This window comes from Carettochelys insculpta, chromosome 23 (genome assembly GCF_033958435.1).
Source record: "Carettochelys insculpta isolate YL-2023 chromosome 23, ASM3395843v1, whole genome shotgun sequence".
Lineage (NCBI taxonomy): Eukaryota > Metazoa > Chordata > Testudines > Carettochelyidae > Carettochelys > Carettochelys insculpta.
Genome location: NC_134159.1, coordinates 18,165,848 through 18,185,477, shown reverse-complemented (window position 1 = coordinate 18,185,477; position 19,630 = coordinate 18,165,848). Strand labels below are relative to the sequence as shown.

The 19,630-nt window shown below is 46.7% G+C and overlaps 1 protein-coding gene across 1 annotated transcript in view; it reads right to left on the bottom strand.

The window, feature by feature from the left end:
- Positions 1-17,368, bottom strand: part of PLCH2 (phospholipase C eta 2) — a 395,254-nt gene extending 377,886 nt beyond the window's left edge. Inside the window, exon 1 of the mRNA XM_074975802.1 lies at positions 17,270-17,368. The gene's annotated coding sequence lies outside the window, so the exon portion shown is untranslated. The remainder of the gene's footprint in view (positions 1-17,269) is intronic.
- Between the last annotated feature and the right edge of the window lie 2,262 nt (positions 17,369-19,630).

The following is a 19,630-nucleotide window of genomic DNA, read 5'->3' as shown; positions in this document are numbered from 1 at the left end:
CAAATTCTACTCTCTCCCCCATCTTGGGCAAACACAGTTCTACTACTGGACAGTTAGTTAAATACGACACTCACTCTTCATGACAAGCTGTACTCTCAAGCCAAAGTAAACCAAGAAAGGGTTATGTCAGGAATCCTCAACATAGGGCCTGCAGGCCATGTCTGGCCCACTGCCACATTGTGACCAGCCAGCAGAGCAGGGGCGAATAACAAGGAAGGACATGGGAGGGCAGTGACACCAGCCACATGACCCAGGGGACTTGTGGGGACCAGGCACCAGTGGAGGGAAGCAGAACAACATGAAAAGGCACCATTTTGCGGGGGGGGAGGGGGGGGGAGAGTAGGGGCAGGCAGTAGCCCTCTTAAAGTTTGAACCTCTGGATTTCATACATGAGATCTGCCTAAAGCACACACCTTCACGCCAGAGGCAGTTCTGAACTGAATTAGAGTTTGAGCTGCTTGCACAGGGAGTTTGTTTTAAACGGAGGAAAGCAAGGTGATTACGGATAACGAAAGCTTGTCACTCAAGTAATTGAAAGATTTTCAAAACAAAACTGAAGGATCCTTAAATGCTCATGAAAACATTGTCGAGTACGCCACATAACAGATGGGGGAGGGGAAGATTAGGAATGAGTGGTGTGAGGCTGGGATTTGCCTTTCAACCACTGCTGTTACACTTCTCATAAAAGCTCTTGAAACAAGGGTAAAACTCGAGGGGGCAAAATTTGCAGATGCCACAAAATTATTCTGAATAATAAAGTCCAAAGCTGACTGCAAAGTACAGATGTTAAAGTTTAACCGGTCAACAGGTAAACTGCACCCTAAACAGATGCGGCTTCCTGGTTCTGGTTAACCAATAAGGGCTGAAGCAGTCCCCCACCTGCAGTGGGCAGGGGATTGCTCCAGCTGGGACTGAGTAGCTCCCATCCCTGGCAGCCCAGAGGGGAGAGGGTGGTGGGTGGAAAGGAAAGGGCTGCTCCAGCATTGTTTCCTGATTTTCTATTACTGGAATGTAAATTATTTCAAATCAGACAGTCCAGATTTTTAAACTGTGGGGAGAAGTGTCTCTCTCCCAAATTGTTTTTGGTTTTTTTATTATTATGTCTGGTTTGAGTACAGAAGGAACAAACAGTCCTCTATCTATATATGGTACACAATTATAGCATTATCACATAACAAGTTTCTAGACTGCCCTCATTTTCTTTTTTGAAAAAAAATATTTGACTGAGCGATAGGGACATAAATGGAATTTAAATTAATATTTTTTTAAAGATCTGCTTAGTAAAGTGATGATAAAAATAGATGTTTGGTAAGAGACAATGTCTTCACTCACAACAAGATTCTTCCTGGAGATATTATGCCATATTGTGGAAGTGGCCAATCTTTGAAAAAATAAAATCTTTTTACTGAGGGTGAAATTCATCAAGTCTTTGCAGAGAGCTAGGGTGAGCTGCCTCTGCCCCCACTCTAAAGCACAAGTAAGAATTAATTAGCACCTAAGCCATGTGCAAGCTCCCTGACCTAAGGAGGAATTTCACACTGAAGGAAATGACCAGATCTCCCACATACAGCAGGCTTGAGAAAGTCCCCTGCATGTATACTAGCTCAGTCCACACCAGGAATTCTAGTGGTTAATCAGTAAGCCTTACCCTGCTGGACGAGGCTTACCAGTTACACTTAATCGGTGGGGGCTGCTGCCCTCCACCCACCGTGGGCAGGGGGCTGCTCCAGCCCCACAGGGCCTCCCATAAGTGGAGGGAGGGGGGCACTCCAGCCAGCCAGATCAGCCCCCGGCCATAGAGGGGCAGCTCAGTCAGGCTGGAGCATTGCCCCCATTTAACTGGTTAAACTTAAACAGAGATTTTACACCCCTGGTCCACGCACACACAGTTTAAGGCTAGGTCTGTGTGATGGAGTGGGGGATACCTGTGTGTGTGTGAGTGGTTCACAGAGGGTGTGGGGCTCCTGCTGAGGGTAACCTTGATGACCAGGTAACACCTTTGTACTGCAGACAAAGGAGGAGGTGGAGCCTGAGGGGTTTGAATTGGAACTGGGAGTTGGGAAGCAGTTAGTCTGGGCTGAGGGAGAGAAAGACAAAGGAGGGGGCAAGGCCCCAGCTCTGGGGGCCCCTCGGGGCCTCCTCTCCCCAACATGGATTGGACTGGCTGTCTCTGCCAGCTGCACTGACTCCTCTGTACGATGCTGTGTCCTGTCGGCTAATAAACCCGCTGTTCTCCTGCTAAGTGAGAGACTCTCCTGCCTACGGCCGGGGTGCAGAGCTTGGGGGACCCCAGAACCCCATCACACTGGTGTCAGAAGTGGGATGTTCTGCACCCCGAGGATGGAGCATCCAGCAGTAAGTGACCGGGGCCCCGGAAGAAGTGGGGCCTGCGAGACCCAGGTGTGCTGAAGGGCAGTGAGGTGCAGTTCCCCAAGGCGGAGGGGCCTGCGGCCGAACCCAAGCAACTGCGGTCGTGGTCCTCGAGAGGGGGTGTCACACCCGAGGAGGGGTTACTCCTGGGAATCTGTTGGAGTCGGTCCCAGAAGGTGGAGGGGCCGAGAGCCCAACCCCCAGGAACAAGTGACCCCTGAGGAGGCTGACGCTGAATGAGTTCTTCCCAAGACAGTGTGCTCATGGTCCCTGAGAGCGGGTGTCGCACTGAAGAAGGGGTTCCGCTGGGAGTCTGTTGGAGTCGGTCCCAGAGGGCGGAGGGGCCTACAGCCTAACCCTGGGCAGCTTGTGACCCGCAAGAAGCCTGGCACACTGAAGGGATTCTTCCAGGAATCGTGGGGTGCAGAGGGCATCAGCCTGAGAGCCTGCAACCACGCTCAGCAACTCCGCTGTGAAGTGGCAGCACCTGGAAACCGAATCGAGATTAAAGGAGCTGGACAAGGCAGCGTGGATGTGCAGTGGCGGAGCTAAGGGTTAAGGAAAATCCTGCAGAGGTGAGCCCGGATCGGGGCAGGGAACCCTGGACTGCCTGGAGCTCTGAACCGAGTGGCCTGCCACAGCTCAAGGAGGGAAGGAGCGATTCCAACCCATCATCTACTAGTGGCCAAGACAGACCTGCGAAGAGTTTTCCAGGCCTGGGCCAAGGAAGGTGCCTGTGTGTCTCTGCAGGAAAGCAGCTGATCCACTGGGAATGGCAAGTTGTCTGTGAGAGAAGCTGCTTCACCTTCTGTGTGTGTGTGGAGACCAGCCGGGGGGCTGGGACAAAGGAGAGAGTGTCTCCCATTGTCTGTCTGTGTTGAACAGCAGCAGCAGCAGCCTGGGGAGAGAGCAAAGCCTGCATTTGGAAAAGGTGCCAATAAGGAAACTAGCCCATTGTCTGAGGAAGATTCACCAGCCTGGGGTGGCTGGAGAAGGATCCACCAGAAAAGAGCATTCCAGGTGTGACTCTGAATCCAGCCATGGGGGCTGGAGCAGAGGGAATGGCTCCGGGATGGGGCAGTGGTATCCCTGCTAAGGACACTGGTCCTTGGTGCAAGAAAAGTGCTTCTGCTTCTGGGGAAGTGACTCCTTTGTCTGAGCCTGTGGGGGCTCGAGATGGAGCCAAGATCCCAAGGCTGGATCTGAGGGCAGCTGAAGCCCAGATGGGAAGTGGGCCTGCCTCTGTGTCTCTCAGAGGGGATGATGCTTTAACTTGGTCTAATCCAGTTAGTATCATCAGGGAATCCCAGAGACCAGATGATTCTGGTACTTGTTCTTTGCCTGATGCTGAGGTGTTACTGGGAGGGGGTGAGAGGACTCTGTCCTACCAGAGTCATCCTCTCGCCAGGACACAAGAACAGATGGGCAAAGGAGTTATGCTGACTGATGAAGATAAAGGAGCTGGTAGCAGAAGGGAGAAAAGGGACCCTAACCTTCTGTCCGGTGGTACTGGCTGTCTGTCTGGAGGGGGATTACGTGGGAATCTGCCTGATGGGCCAGAAGTGATCCTGGGTGTAGGTGAAACACAGGAGCTGGTTGTGGCTCAAGGGAGCAGTGCCCCTGTGGAGCAAGACAGGGGTGAGTTATTGTTTGGGGGAGCTCTTGAGGAAGAAAATTTCCCTAAAAGTTTTCCTGACCCGTCTGTGGGGACTGCAGAAAATGGGAGTGAGGTGAAGGAGAGTGAACAGGAAAGGTGCTTGCCTGTAAGCGCCAGAGCAGCCCTTTGCCTGGGGAGAAGTTTGTTTCAGCTCCTGATGGCCAGGACCTGCCTGAGTGTGAAACCACTGGCTGTGCTCTGGAAGGGTCCAAAGCAGGCAGTGTAAAAGTTTCTCAGGAATTGGAAGCTGGTGCAAGTAAAGTAAAAACTATCAGGGAATGTGAGCAGCCCTGTGAGAACCAAGTAAAACAGCTGCACAGCCAATCTCTGTAGGATGCAGGGGAGCACCAGCAATTCCCCATCTCCAGATGGTGGAAACACTTATATTCTCATACTGGATTCAACTTCTGATTCCAGGGGGAGGCAGTAGTTGGAGGTGGAAGGACGAAGGAGCTGTGGGCCTGGTGGGCCAGTAAGGGATAAACAGGGATTCCTTCATGTGGATTCTGCGTCTGGGACTCACAAAACAACTCTCAGAAAGCAGTTTGGTTTGCAAATTTCCAGACTGGCAGGAAGGGGGCCGTCTCCCTGAGATCATCAATGGCCCAGCTCTTGTTAGAAGGGAGGGCACAGCCAGAGAGATCAGATTTCCACCCCAGGGGGCAAGGGAGAAGATTAGAACTTGATGGTGCTGAGAAAGGCCTCAGCCATTTATCCCCAAAATACCAGATTCTCGAGGGGGTTACACAAAAGTTGTGGTCTACCACAGAGCAACGTAAATGTACAGTTGCAATGGGTTTGTTCTGTTACTCACGCTGACTGCTGTAACCAAGGGGTGCTGCTACCAAAAGCTGTAGAATTGTACCACGCACTGAATGTTTGAAAAGAGCCATGTGACATGATGACATTGATGTAGAAGCATGAATTGTATGTTGAAGGAGTCTGTAACTCTGAAATGTCACCATTGTTCCCTGTAACTAGTCTTGCAACCTCTGACATGAGAAGGAACATTCCAAACCTATTGTGTGGCATGGAAGGGGAAACTGAGGCACACAGCCATTTGGGTGGTCTGGCTAAATGCCAAGGATGGAAGCATTTGTACCTTCCGTTACTGGACTGTAACTGAATTCCAGACATTGGCTGGAGCAGCTGTATGGACTGGTGGTCAGATGGGGCAGGACCCAGACCACAAAAGACCTGTTTGATCTGTTGGTGCTGCAGCATCTGTATGGGCTCTGCCCGCCCGACTTGAGAACGTGGCTGACGGACCGGGGCCGAAGCAGTGAGACCAACCAACCCAAGGGAACTAAAGGGACTTGCCCGGCTGCATCACATGAAAAGGGCCAATACCAAGCTCCTGAGTTGGAGCCTCCCCCAGCAGGACTATAATGTGGAGGTGGTGCACATCAAGGGGAGCACTAAGGGTACAGCCGATGCCCTGTCACGAGGGGAGAGCCCCGAACTTCCCCAGGTCACCAGTTGAGTGACCCTGCTCAGTTCGGTCTGGAAGGGGGGAGAGATGTGATGGAGTGGGGGATACCTGTGTGTGTGTGAGTGGTTCACAGAGGGTGTGGGGCTCCTGCTGAGGGTAACCTTGATGACCAGGTAACACCTTTGTACTGCAGACAAAGGAGGAGGTGGAGCCTGAGGGGTTTGAATTGGAACTGGGAGTTGGGAAGCAGTTAGTCTGGGCTGAGGGAGAGAAAGACAAAGGAGGGGGCAAGGCCCCAGCTCTGGGGGCCCCTCGGGGCCTCCTCTCCCCAACATGGATTGGACTGGCTGTCTCTGCCAGCTGCACTGACTCCTCTGTACGATGCTGTGTCCTGTCGGCTAATAAACCCGCTGTTCTCCTGCTAAGTGAGAGACTCTCCTGCCTACGGCCGGGGTGCAGAGCTTGGGGGACCCCAGAACCCCATCACAGTCTGCACTACGTTTACACTGGCACAGCTTAATAACGCCTACTTTTGTGAGTGGCTGTAGCCATGGCAGCAAGACAAGCTTAGGTCAGTGTAATTTACATCACTCGAGGCTGAAAATTATTCATACTACCAAGCAACATAACCAATACTCAAGCCGTTCATCATGTAGACACTGCAAACCTAAATGTGATCTTTTTAAAAGCAGTTTTAATTACATCTGACTGGTTTACACCTTGCTTGTGGCTCTCCCCTGGCAACAAGGAGTAGCTATGCTGTGCACGTTACAATGGCACAGCTGCAGTACACTGCAAGGTGTGCAGTGTAGACACAGCTCATATAAGTGTATACATTACACTGGATTCCTTATTTCAGTGCTTATTTGTGTGCAAGCCAGTTCTTAAATTGGTGCAGCTTCTGTGTTTAGGTAAGGCCTTTAAAAGGGATTCTCCCTCTTCAGCAGAGATGATCCTTCTAATCTTCTGCTGGACATAGTAAGCAAGGTTAATACTGCCCATTGTTCCCTTCTCTTCTACTGCACTTCATGGATTTTTCAGCTAAGGCAGTGTTGTAACTCTATTTTATTGCACGTGGTGGTTTTATTTGAAGCCCAACTTCCTGGAGACAAATTAGTAGTAGTAGTAGGCATCCTTCAGTCTGCACAGACCATGGATCGTGCCCTTTAAAGTTTCAATTGAGGACTTAATTTACAGCGTCTATTGTGACTATGAAGACCCACACGAGAGTGACAGTCCTTGCTGCATCTCTTGCAGATGTAGTGGGTGTCTGGCAAGTCCTTATTGTGCCTTCTGTGCGCTTGCTTCTCCTCTGCTAGCTGTCTGATCTTCATCTCGCCCTTCTGAAGAACCTTGTATAACCCCTGCCTCCATCTGCTGTGGTCGTCTGCTAGTTCTTCCCAGTTGTCCAGCTCGATGTCTACCTCTCTGAGACAAATTATGAGGTGAGAATCTCAGCTTCCATTTTAAGATGTTTCAAGCCCTCCTGGTGTGCAGAGAAAAGCTTGAAAGTATGCCCTACGATTAAAATTCAGTTAAAAAGACCATTGTAACCTGTTTTAGAGTTTTATTCTGCTGTCATCAGTGTCATTTGAGTGTCTTCCACACAAGGTAAACCACTGGTGAGCAAAAGCTGCCCTGGGGGCTGGATCTGGCCTCCCAAACATTGCTTATCAGCCAGGAGGGTGGGAGAGGAAGCTTTGCATACTTATTGACAGCAGCTGTTTTCAGCTGCCCCTCCCCTGACCTTGGTCCAACTGCAGCTCAGCTGTACCTAGGATTCTCTTGCTAGCTGGGCAGAAGGGGAGGATTGGAGAGGAGAGGAGAGGATAGTGCTGAAGTCAGGGAGTTCCCCTACCTCTGTGCCCCATCTCTGCATATCAGGGATTGTGACCAGAAAGACACACAGCAAAGCTGCTCCAGTCTGAAGAATGGGCAGTAAGTGACACACAGGAGTGCAGAGCAGAGGAGAGTTGGGGAGACAACAGAACAGATTTCCCTTAAAGAAACAGAGGGTGGCTTTTCTCCAAAACTCACCCAGCACCAGCCAGCACTCACACTCTCTCATTGTCACACACACAGTCACTGTCATTGCTGTCTGTGTCACACAAATCTGCCTCTTACACACAACGTGTTTCCTTCCCACAATCTCACTCTGTAGCCTGCAGCCCCACCCCTTCTGCCTGAGGCCCTGCCCCTCCTGACGAGCCCAGAGCCAGTCCACAACCAGTAGCAATATTCACGGAGTGGGCCCTCTGCAAAAACTATTGCCCACCTGTGCTGTAAACTCGCTAGAAATAGAGTGCATAATGCTTTCTTTTCACAGAGTCTCTGGCTGTCACTTCTAAGGTCAAAACTCTACTTATTAAAGGGTTGTTCTTTTTTAAGAAGATTAATCTCCTCCTTTTTGGCTTGCAGAGGTTTATGGGAAAATGGGGGTGTCACCTTCAAGGAAATCTAAGTTTCCGGGGTATATGACTCATGATTTTTTGAGCACTCGGGAAGGCAAATGCTGTAATGGGCCATTTAAAACTGTTTCTTTTATCAGTCTTCTCTGCCACTGCATTCAACAGAAACTGTATTTATGGCAAGTTGCTGCAGTATTTATTTATCTGCCGTTTACCATGATGGATAACAAGCTCAAACAAAATCACAGTAAATTGAAAAGATGACAGGAAGCACAACAGGAATGCCATTCCATATTCCCATAAAATACATAAAAAGTAGTGTAAATCAGTAAACATTAGTTACAGATTTATAAACACCTGTCAAAATGATTACACAGAGTATGCTAGAGAGACATCTGGTACAATCTGTTCAAAGCAAATATTACAGGTTCTTCCCCACACCAAGGAGCCAATTATTAATAATCCAGTTTTGAAATCACATTGCTCCCCCCACCCCGCCGATCTGAGGGTAATTTACATGTGGAGAATTATTGCTCCTCATTTTACTAGTATGGTAACCAAGTCACAGAGAGGTACGGTGGCTTGTAAAAGTCCACATGGCAAGTGGAACTGAGTGTAGAAATCAGTCTTACTGCACACTAGATCACACCTAACTTGTTTCAGCCACCAATTTACACCATTTACTGCTAAAGGAATATGAAATACACATTAGCAAGTAACAAAATAGATTTTTTCAATGTTTCATGCCCCAGTTAGATACTGTAAAGGCTTCAGGACAATTAGAGAGATGTGGTCTAGGGGCCTGGCCACAAACCTGGGACTCAGACACTTTCAAACTCTAATTAGGGCTCTGACACTGATTCCATCTACTGCCTTGGACAGGTCACAATTTCTGTGACCGAGTTTCCACCTCTGTAAAATGGGGATAATACAACTACTGACCAGCCTCACTGTGGCTAGTGTGAGGATTAGATTTGGTTAGCAGAGTGCCTTGAAGTGCTACAGTTCTAAACTGTAGTAATACTTCTTGTAACTAAAACAGCAGCAGATTCCTTCTGCTCCAGGAGTCAGGAATATGCAATTCATTTAGTCCAAAAAACTGCCAATGCTCCTACTTCAGATGGATAGGGATGATGAAGAAGATGGATAAAGGCAACACCGGCTTTGATCAGGCTACAGAATGCTGTTAAGCTCTGGCATCAACCCCATGCAATTAATATTTCTATTTTCAATCACACAGGAAAAGAAAAACAGATGTTTAGAATGGAACAAAGCTAGACCTGCCCATAAGTCACAGCCCAGCCTGTTTACTGTAGCAATTCACATCCACAAATATTCTAAGGCTGTAAATACAGATTCACCTTTCCTTTGTAGCTCCCAGATGAGGTACTTTGATATAAATAATTAAAACACATACATGTACACAGACACAATGAAAAATCTTAAACACACACAAACATAATTTTTCCCCTGTGTAACACTGCACAATCTTCTGCACTCCAGTGAAGCCAATGGAGATTTCCGCCTGCATGGTGACTGCAAGACAGACATGTTAGCACAGTTCCTCCTATCACCTGAAGGCAGTAGCTTCATTGCTATCACCAGGTAAGGCAGGGGTTGTCTTGATAAATATGTATTTGTGACTGCATAAAGAACAAACAGAAAAAGCAGAGCCAGCATACCTCTGTGTAAATAACGGCAGCCCTCCAGGTACAGTAAGTGAGATACATTTCGCTGTTTTAAGAGTCAATGATATTTGGGTTGAATACATAATGTTATTGCTTGTAAAGCTATAAAGAAAAAGGAGACTTGTTTCCTCTGACTCCAGTCCCCTTCCAGAATTGCGCTGAATCCCCACCCCATTTTGTCCCGGTATAACCCATTAGACACAAGTAACTGGGATTTAAACTGTATGAAAGGAATACACTTTCAGATTACAGAAACACATTTTACCCCAAAAACACACAGATGCATTGAATTTCCTCTTCATACAGACAGTCACACTCACAGACCAGCCTGGTCTCACCACTCGCCATACACTATAACAAAACAAACAGCAGTCATGTAGCACTTTGAAGACTAACAAAATAATTTATTCATCTTTAAAGTGCTACTTGACTGCTGTTTTATTTTGTTAGAATACATACTAACATAGCTACCTGTCTGTTACTATTCATACACTCTGAGAGAGACACCTCCTGCCCCAAAGAGCTTGCTAAGGATGCCTTGTCATGGGTTAATTATTACACCTCTCAAAGGCATACTGTGATGTCCCAAACTGTAACTCTCAACACCTTGGGCTCTGACACCTTTTGTCACTTTCAACTCTTTTTCACCCCACAATCTTACAATCACAGAACAGGAAGAAACCGGGAGAGATCATCTAGTCCAGTTGCCTACTGAGCACCATCTACTAAGCCATCCCTGACAGGTGTTTATCTAACCTGCTCTTAAATATCTTCAAAGCTGGAAATTCCACAACCTCACTAGGCAATTTATTTCAGTGCTTAACCACCCTGACAGTTAGGAAGTTTTCCCTACTTTCCAACCTACACCTCCCTTGCTGCAATTTAAGTACATTGCTTCTTGCCCTAGCACCAGAGGTTAAGGGCAATCCTGTTTTCTTTCTTTCCTCCTTTTAGCAACCTTTTACATACTTGAGAACAATTATCATGTCCCCCCTCTGTCTTCTCTTTCCCAGATTAAAGAAATCCAATTTTTTAAATCTTCCCTCCTTTCTATACCTTTAATCATTAATTAATCCTCCTTCAAAACAAAGCAGCAACCAACAATACCTCCCCCTCCCTGCACTTAATTTCTATTTCTATTTCTAATCTCATGTCCCTCCTGACATCTTTGAAAGCTTGTTCTTTCTCCTTGTATTACCAGGCCTTCTCTCACCCCACCACTCACCAATACCGGTAGGAAACATCCACGCCCTACATCCTATATTTTCTTCAGCCTGTATTCTCCACTAAGGTCTGTGACAAATACCATCCTGTCCCCACCAGTCCTAAGCTCATTCAGGTTCCTTCCTAAGGATCTTCCCAAAAGAGAGCCTCATACAGTAGAAGACTTGAGAGCAAAGCAGGTGTGTAGCTGCTGTGAGAAGCCCTACTCTCCCTGTCAGCCCTCAGGAAGGAGCCATCAGTCTAAACCTTCCCAAGATACCCTCCTACCACTGGGCTTCCTTTGAGACTCACACCATGCTCAGGTGTGGCAGGATGAAGCTACTTGAACAGGGCTGGCTGGCTCCTGGCCCTTAAAGGAGGACACCTTGTTGTATGGGGGGAGCTATAGGATAGGTTTTAGATAAGCCACACAGCTAGTCTCTCCCTCCCATGACGTATCCAGCACCTCCCCCTGCTATTGGCATGCCACAGATACCTTCCCATACCCCCCTTGAAAAAGCACGGGGACACAATACTCCACTGCCAGGTGATAATCACCCCCACCAAGACCCCACAATATCCTATCAAACCATCTATGAATCCCTGGTGATCAGCATCTAACAGCCCCTAGATCACAGCACTGCTTACAGAACAACAAGAGGTCTTGTGGCACCTTATAGACTAACAGATATTTTGGAGCATACGCTTTCATGGGCAAAGACCAGCTTCATCAGATGCATGAGTGGGGGGTGGTTTCAGAAGGGTATTTAAAGAGTGGGGTCCCAGTAAGAGGGAGGGCCAGTGCTGACAAGGTCTATTCAGCAAGGTGGAAATTGCCCAGTATCAACAGTACTTACCAAAGGAGGAAAAAACAAGTCAGATCAGACAGGGGGATGCAAGCCTTTGTCAGCATCAACATTAACATCCATCATTAACATCAACATTAACACCCAGAGCAGAGAAGCTGTCTTTGTAAGCTGCGAGCCACTCCCAGTCTCTGTTTAATCTTTGCTTAATGGAGTCAAATTTGCAAATAAACTGCAGCTCAGAGATTTCTCTCTCCATTTGATTTTTGAAATTTTTTTGTTTCAGGACTGTCACCCTTAAATCTGCCACTGAGTGTCCAGGGAGATTGAAATGTTCTCAAACAGGCTTCTGTACATTACCATTCCTAATGTCTGATTTATGTCCATTTATTCTTTTACGGAGAGACTGTCCTGTTTGGCCAATCTAAATTGCAGTGGGGCATCATTGGCACATGATGACATATATTATATTAGTTGATGTGCAGGTAAAGGAGCCCCTGATGGTATAGTTGATGTTAGGGCCTGTGATGATGTCACTGGTGTAGATATGAGAGCAGAGTTGGGAGTGAGGACTGTTGCAGGGGCTGGTTCCAGGCCTAGAGTCACTGGTTTGTGATTTGTAGTGGCTAGGGAGGATTTGTTTCAGGTTGGCAAGCTGTCTGTAGGCCATGACAGGCCTGGCTCCCAAGGTCTGAAAGAGTGAAAGATCATTGTTCAGGATGGGTTGCAGATCACTGATGATATGCTGGAGAGGCCTTAGGTGGGGGCTGTATGTGACGGTTAGTGGTGTTCTCCCAGAAGCCACCTGCTACAAGATATCTGTTAGTCTATAAGGGGCCACAAGACTTCTTATTGTTCTCGAAGCTACAGACTAACATGGCTACCTCTCTGATACTTGTCAGCACTGCTTACAGGCATCTGACTGAAGCTCAAGTAAACCTGTCTTCATGGAGGGCTGTAAATCTGAAGTTGGGCCTGAACACAAGGTTACCAAGATACAGTGCTATGGAAGCCACCATGCCCTGCTGTCTAGTGACTGAGTGTCTAGGTCACTACTCACCCAGTATAGCATGGAGGCAGAATGTTTCCAAATCATAATGGAAACCCTTTACACCTAATTTTGCACTGCTCCAGGGACAAGACAAGAGAGAATCAGCCTCCCAGTTTGTGACAGGGCAGCACTCCAGATGCCAGGGAGACTCCATGAGACCAGTTCTGCCCTCAGTTATGCCAGGCAGCTCCACTTCATTCAAGAGGACTGTACAAGCATAACGGTGGTGTAGCAGTGAAGAGACTCTGGCCCACAATGATCATTAATTACATCACATGAAATAGTCATCCTTGGACTTCCACAGCTGAATACTCTGCCATCTCTCTCAGCAACAAACAGATTGAATCAAGTGGGCTCACTCTGAACTGCTCTACGTGTCATTTCAGAGCAACACAATGAAATAGAGAACTGAACTGCTGATAGTGCCTGTCTGGAAGGGATTTAACACCAATCCAATAGTCTCGTACAGAGTGCTCCTAATCACCTAATTCTGTGTTCATAAATCGGACACTCATACTTCTTGCGAGGCTCCCAACAAACTGAAGTGTCAGTCAATCTCAAAACGCTCAAGGAAAATATCTCTACAGCAGGGCTGTTCCTCCACTTCCTACTCAATCCACCGCGATAATGCTAAAGCCATTTGCTGCACTCTGCGTTGTTAACAATCTTATTTGCATTCACAACCAGAGTCCAGTGGCACTTGCAGACAGGATGGTTCCCTTGGGTTGTATTTAGGGGTCAAGTGCTTTTGCAAATTTCAATTTAAATCAAGCAAACACTATAATCAAGGCACCTTTAATTATACCTTGCTGACTCTGGAGAGGAGTGCCTCCATGGCCTTGTGAACAGAGCAATCAGGATCCTAGAAAGGACACATATCTCAAGTATTCTTTGGTATCTTGTGTATTCTTAGCAAGAAAACAGGCCCTTTTATAAAAGCTCTTCAGCCTTTCACCTCTCTTGCTGTTCTGCACTCCTAAAAAGAAACCCTTTGAAAAGTACTAGCTAGCTTTAAAACAATTTGAAAGGGATACAGCAGAAGCAGCTGCCAGGCGGAGTTTTCACTGGTTTGCATGAGTTATAAACTCACGCACACCGTTAGGTCTGACTGACAAACCTGAGATGGGCAAGGCAGGGGGAAAATGCTGGGAACCCTTTACAGCAGGCGACAGGTGGATCAATTTCAGGATGTCTAGAGAAAAAAGAAACCAGCAATGCTGGGTGAGGTGCGGTGAGAGGGAGCCTGCTTATTGCTGGCTTTTACTGATGTCATAAACTCTTTCGTATCCGTCATTCTATCACCCAGAACTCTCAGATAACCGGCGTTTTAACCACGAGTAAATTTTAGCTCTGTTTTCCAGAAGCACAGTGTACTAAAAGTAAATATAAATAAATACAGCAAATACAGTATAAGTTTACAGTGTAGAATACTATTTGCCAACAACAGTAAAGTATACATTTTTTGTTTGTTACTTAATATCTAATCTTGTTTTTCTTTAGTCTTATGAATTGTTAGGTATACCTCTCTGTTATCCAGAATATTTGAATATCCAGCAACTTCCCAGTCCCAGGGCTACCGGATATGAAACAGTTTACTGCATATGACTGCTAACAACAAGTCTGTATTGTGGAAAGGACTCTCACCACTCACCTGATGAGACTGGAATGACCAGACCAGACCTGCAATACAGTGGAGCCAGAACAGTGCCTCAGAGGGCAGAAATCTTTCCAAGTGGCAGGGGCAGATTTAATGGATCAATAGCTTGGTAGTAGATCAGACAGCTTTGGTCATGGTTTCAGACCCATCACACGAGAGACCCCAACATTGGGAATGACTGCAGGTTGCTCAGTAGATTACGTGAAAGGAGTTTGGTGTGTCTCAGTCCATTCCTAGTAGCCAGCTATCCTATCACCCACCATTACCACAAACTCTTGTTCGATGGATCAGCCCAGTTACTAAGGATTGAACGGACTGGGATCTGTGAGTCCTGCAGGGCAATAGCGATGTACATTGACAGCAGCACAGAGGCAAGCTTACACTGCTGCTGGACTTGTCCTGGGGCTAAGCAGAGGATGTTACCCTTCTAGGGCTACTAATGCAAGACCTTGGCTACGTCTACACGTGAAGCCAACATCGAAATAGCTTATTTCGATGTAGCAACATCGAAATAGGCTATTTCGATGAATAACGTCTACACATCCTCCAGGGCTGGCAACGTCGATGTTCAACTTCGACGTTGCGCGGCACCACATCGAAATAGGCGCTGCGAGGGTACGTCTACACGCCAAAGTAGCACACATCAAAATAAGGGTGCCAGGCACAGCTGCAGACAGGGTCACAGGGTGGACTCAACAGCAAGCCGCTCCCTTAAAGGGCCCCTCCCAGACACAGTTGCACTAAACAACACAATATACACAGAGCCGACAACTGGTTGCAGACCCTGTGCATGCAGCATGGATCCCCAGCTGCTGCAGCAGCAGCCAGAAACCCTGGGCTAAGGGCTGCTGCCCACGGTGACCATAGAGCCCCGCAGGGGCTGGAGAGAGAGCATCTCTCAACCTCCCAGCTGATGGCCACCATGGAGGACCCGGCAATTTCGACGTTGCGGGACGCGGATCGTCTACACGGTCCCTACTTCGACGTTGAACGTCGAAGTAGGGCGCTATTCCGATCCCCATATGAGGTTAGCGACTTCAACGTCTCGCCGCCTAATGTCGAAGTTAACTTCGAAATAGCGCCCGACGCGTGTAGCCGCGACGGGCGCTATGTCGAAGTTAGTGCCGCTACTTCGAAGTAGCGTGCACGTGTAGACACAGCTCTTAACATTAGCACCAAACTGACTTATAATCGTTTTCCAGTAAACAGGACAGACTGGGCCATAAGGGACCATTCTGGGCATTTAATCTGACATAATGCCTAAGCAGACCAAAAAATTCCAATACAGGACAGCAGCCGATCCTTCTCCAACAGTGTCTGTGAGCATGCACGGGGTTGGGGAGGGAAATTGGCGGGGGGCTGCCACTCAATCCTTTCAGCTATGCAGGCCTCTCAGTTTCAGGATCATGCAAATGTAAGGCAGAAGATATGTGTCTGACAGCAAGATAAAAGGGTCTGGTGAACCTGCTGGTTCATTAAATAAAGCACAAAAGCCCACATACAGTTGAACTAAAATCTCAGATTCTCATAGAATCCAATCCCTCCCTCCTGCATCACACCAGCATACAGCAACAGGAAAACCCTGGTAACACAAGCACTCTCTCGCTCTCTCTCTCTCTGTGCAAAGAACTGTGAAGTTAATTACCAGAGAGGAGACACTTACACACAGGCAGATGTACTGCTCTCCACACACTGGTATTAAGGTCACTACTAGAATGTGGTTCTGGCAGTGATGTGAATTGTGACCCTGTTCAGCCTCTCATGTGTTTACAGGATCAGCATACTTCCATCTGCAGGCACTGACCTCTCACGATGGTTAAAATTCTTGTCTTTTATCTGGTCAGACTGTCCCCAACCAACCTTCACGCTCCTCTACAATCAACAACAACAAAAAACAGGAATTGTACCCAACCAACTCTTCCTCCTACACAGACACACCTGCCACCCATCACAGCACGGACTTTCTCTCTTACACAAACTTTGACCACATTCTCTCCAACAAGTTACATGGAATGACAGCGAGATACAGTAGATGGCCCCAGTAAAAATCTGGGAGTCCAACATCCCCAGCCTTTGCAATGAATCCAAACCCAGATCAGTACATTTTCACAGTTGGTTTCCTGCCCTACCATGGATCAAATCAAGATTTTAGACCTGAACACTATAGAACTTAAGACAGCCTTAAGATCTACAGACAAACTTCACAGTTTGAGCTCATTTCTGGTGCATTGGAATTCACCTATCCCTGCCTTTGTCATGTCTCCAGGATCCTACTTGCATCCTTGGCACTGGAATGTAACTGGGAATTCCTTCGCCATGCTGTGAGATGTTTTTCAAAGGCAAGAGGGAAAAGAAGTGATGCCGCATTTATTTCCAAGTCAAATTTCACTTATTGCTCAGTCACAGAGGCAGACTGACTTGTTTGCTTGCTTTTATGTTACTGCTACTTGTTTATTTTTATATCTTAACCATCCCTTTATGATAAGCTTTTCTTATCCAAGCCTACCACCCAATAGACTCACAGTCTTTGCATGAGCTCAGTGCTCGGAAGTGCCTGGGACTGTCATTTCAGGGAAATGAGTGCACCCAGTCTTGCTGGAAAAAGTTGTCCAATTAAAAATAAGAAACACTTACTAATGTAATTTTGATCTAGACACAAGTGCAGTCACTGTCCTTACTACGTGGCGAGAAATCTGAAGTCTAGGGCTGACCACAATCAAAAGAGCAACATATTTTCCTAGCAAGAAAAAGCATATACAAAAATATATTTAGCATCCAACTGAATGTTTTTCCATGTTATTTTCCTTAGGTAACAACGGAGGCCAACAGAATTAGCAACTTCTGTTGCAATCATAAAGCTATCGATATACCTGCTGCAGCTTGTTAGAAGTTTTGAAAGAACCTCTCATACCAGAGAGCTGAAAAAGTGTTAGTGGTACAAAGAAAAAAATCTAGCCTTTGGGGAGAGGGGACAGGAGAGAGAAATAAATAACACACCTTTATCTCTTTTCTCTGCACTGTACAAGGCCAGTTCTGTTCCAGCTTCTCTGCATTGTGTATCCAAAGCTGTTCATATGTACAACAACTAAAAATTCAGGACAATCTGAAGCTGAAGGCTCCTCCCCTGCATGTTACATGGTAAAGGCTCTCAGCTCACTGATCACAAAGCAACTCCTACAGTCCTTGTTCAAACAGTTCAGCTCCAGGGTAACAAATTCAAAGTGGGAGGAGGCAAAGGGAAGCAGTGGGTGGTACCAGTCTTGGACAGACCTTAAGCCCCTTTCATATCAGGGGAACCTGTTCTTCAGGTTGGAAATTGAAAGATCTGTTTATTGCCTTGTTTGAATATTGCAGTCTAAGTCTCTTCCACGCTAAAAGCCCACGGAGATAAAACCATATTTATTAATGCACACTCAGGCAGCTCCTGGGAGAACAGGTTAATCATTAGCATATACTGCATTTGTTTTACATTTTGGACTTCCTTGTATAAGCGCTAATGGAGTAAATCCCTTAATATGTCTGTTGTAGGTAACAGAGGAGAACAAGATGCTAGATTTCAACTGTGATAATGTCTGCAAAGAGCTTCAATATTGCAAAAATTGTAGTTTTATACTGTGGCAGAATTGCAAGAGGAACTGAATAGTTTTCTGATCAATATTTGCAGTTACAGGGTAAATGCAAAGGAAGGGGTAAAACAATCACTCATGCTTCATGGCATAAAATGATCACCTTGCACATCAGGAAGGAAATGCTCCCCGCACCACCAGAGGTGACAAAAGTACCCAAAAGTTACTTGAATAAAAGTACAGATGCTTTGGGAGGAATGTACTTAAGTACAAGTCACTGGTGTCCTTCTAGAAAACTGCTTGTGTAAAAGTACATGCACACACATCACATCTTTATTGTACCCAAGTATCCAGAAGTGAAAACAGCTGCACTTTTACTCAAGTAACTTTTTGGGCTTGTCTACACTACCTCCCTATTTCGAAGGGAGGATGGTAAGTAGGGTGTTGGGAGTTTACTGATGAAGTGCTGCGCTGCATATGCAGCACTTCATTAAGCAAATTCCCTCTCACCCCTCCCTTGGCAACTCTGAAGTTTTAAACTTCGAAGTGCCGGCTTACCTCTAACTGCAGCTAACCCGCCGGTACTTTGAAGTGCCTGGGGTACTTCAAAGTCCCTTTACTCCTCAAAATTTTGGAAGAAGGAATTTATGAGACATAAGGGATAAGCAGGTCACAAGGCATCTGATGTGGAAACATGCATATTCCCAAAAACAGACCCCAGCCAACCTCCTCTGTAGGGTTCAAAGTACAAGATTTATGCCCTAAGGTCACCCTTCAGTCTGGGTTTTTGGGGGGGCATGAGCCCACAAATAGAGATTATTAGAATTTGTCTGATTACGTTTTCTTACTGTGCACCTCACCAGACCCCTGTCAATGTTGCAAGCTATAATGGACGAACTAATGTTCTCAGCTGCACCCACACAAACACATTGAGATCTACAATAATACCACAGGACACCTGGGAGCAGAATTTGATCCAGTATCAGCTTCCACAGCATGCAAAATATGAATCAGAAGAAAGACACTAACCTTTGCAAATATGGATCGATGTGGCTGCATGCCAGCAGACTGCAAACAGAACACCAAAGCCAAATCCTGCATAACTTTACAACCAGGACTATATTGTGCCATTCATTCACACTGCTACCAAAACCACATACTCACTAACCCCTTTTATTACAATGGCTTGCTTTTGCAAAGTGATTCTTTTTTCAAGGCATGGGGCGGGGGACACAAACACAATTGATCAGTCAATTAGACCAGACATCACATTCCAAATGTTTGCCCCACTGGGGCTATAAAACCCTACCTACAAACAGTAGGTAAGTGGAGACTGACAGACCTTTCTGTTGGAAAGACCAGTTTTACAAGAGGACAGCTGCACAGTTGTAATCCCACAGCTCTCCAAAAGAAAGGAGCATTGAAGAGAAATACAGTATGTGAAGAAGAAACCAAGCTGGAGTTTGGACTGATCCTGGCAGCCTGTCATTTGCCCTGAGGGAGACAGAGAATCTCCTTTCCGTTCCTTCGCTAGCCTGCTCATGAGAGCAGAGACAGTCCAGCTACGGTGATAAGAAAGATAGCAAGCAACAAAATGAGGCAGAGAATAAATATGCAGGTGAGAGCAGGAGGCAGCCTGCAAGGATATGTTCTTTTATTAACTGAGTATCCGGAGTGCTTCTGAGAGAACCGTTCAGTTACCTCACTATGGTGATGTCTACACGTAGTAAAAGCTTTGAAAGGGCCATGCTAATGGCCAAATCGAAGAATACTAATGAGGCACTGAAATGCA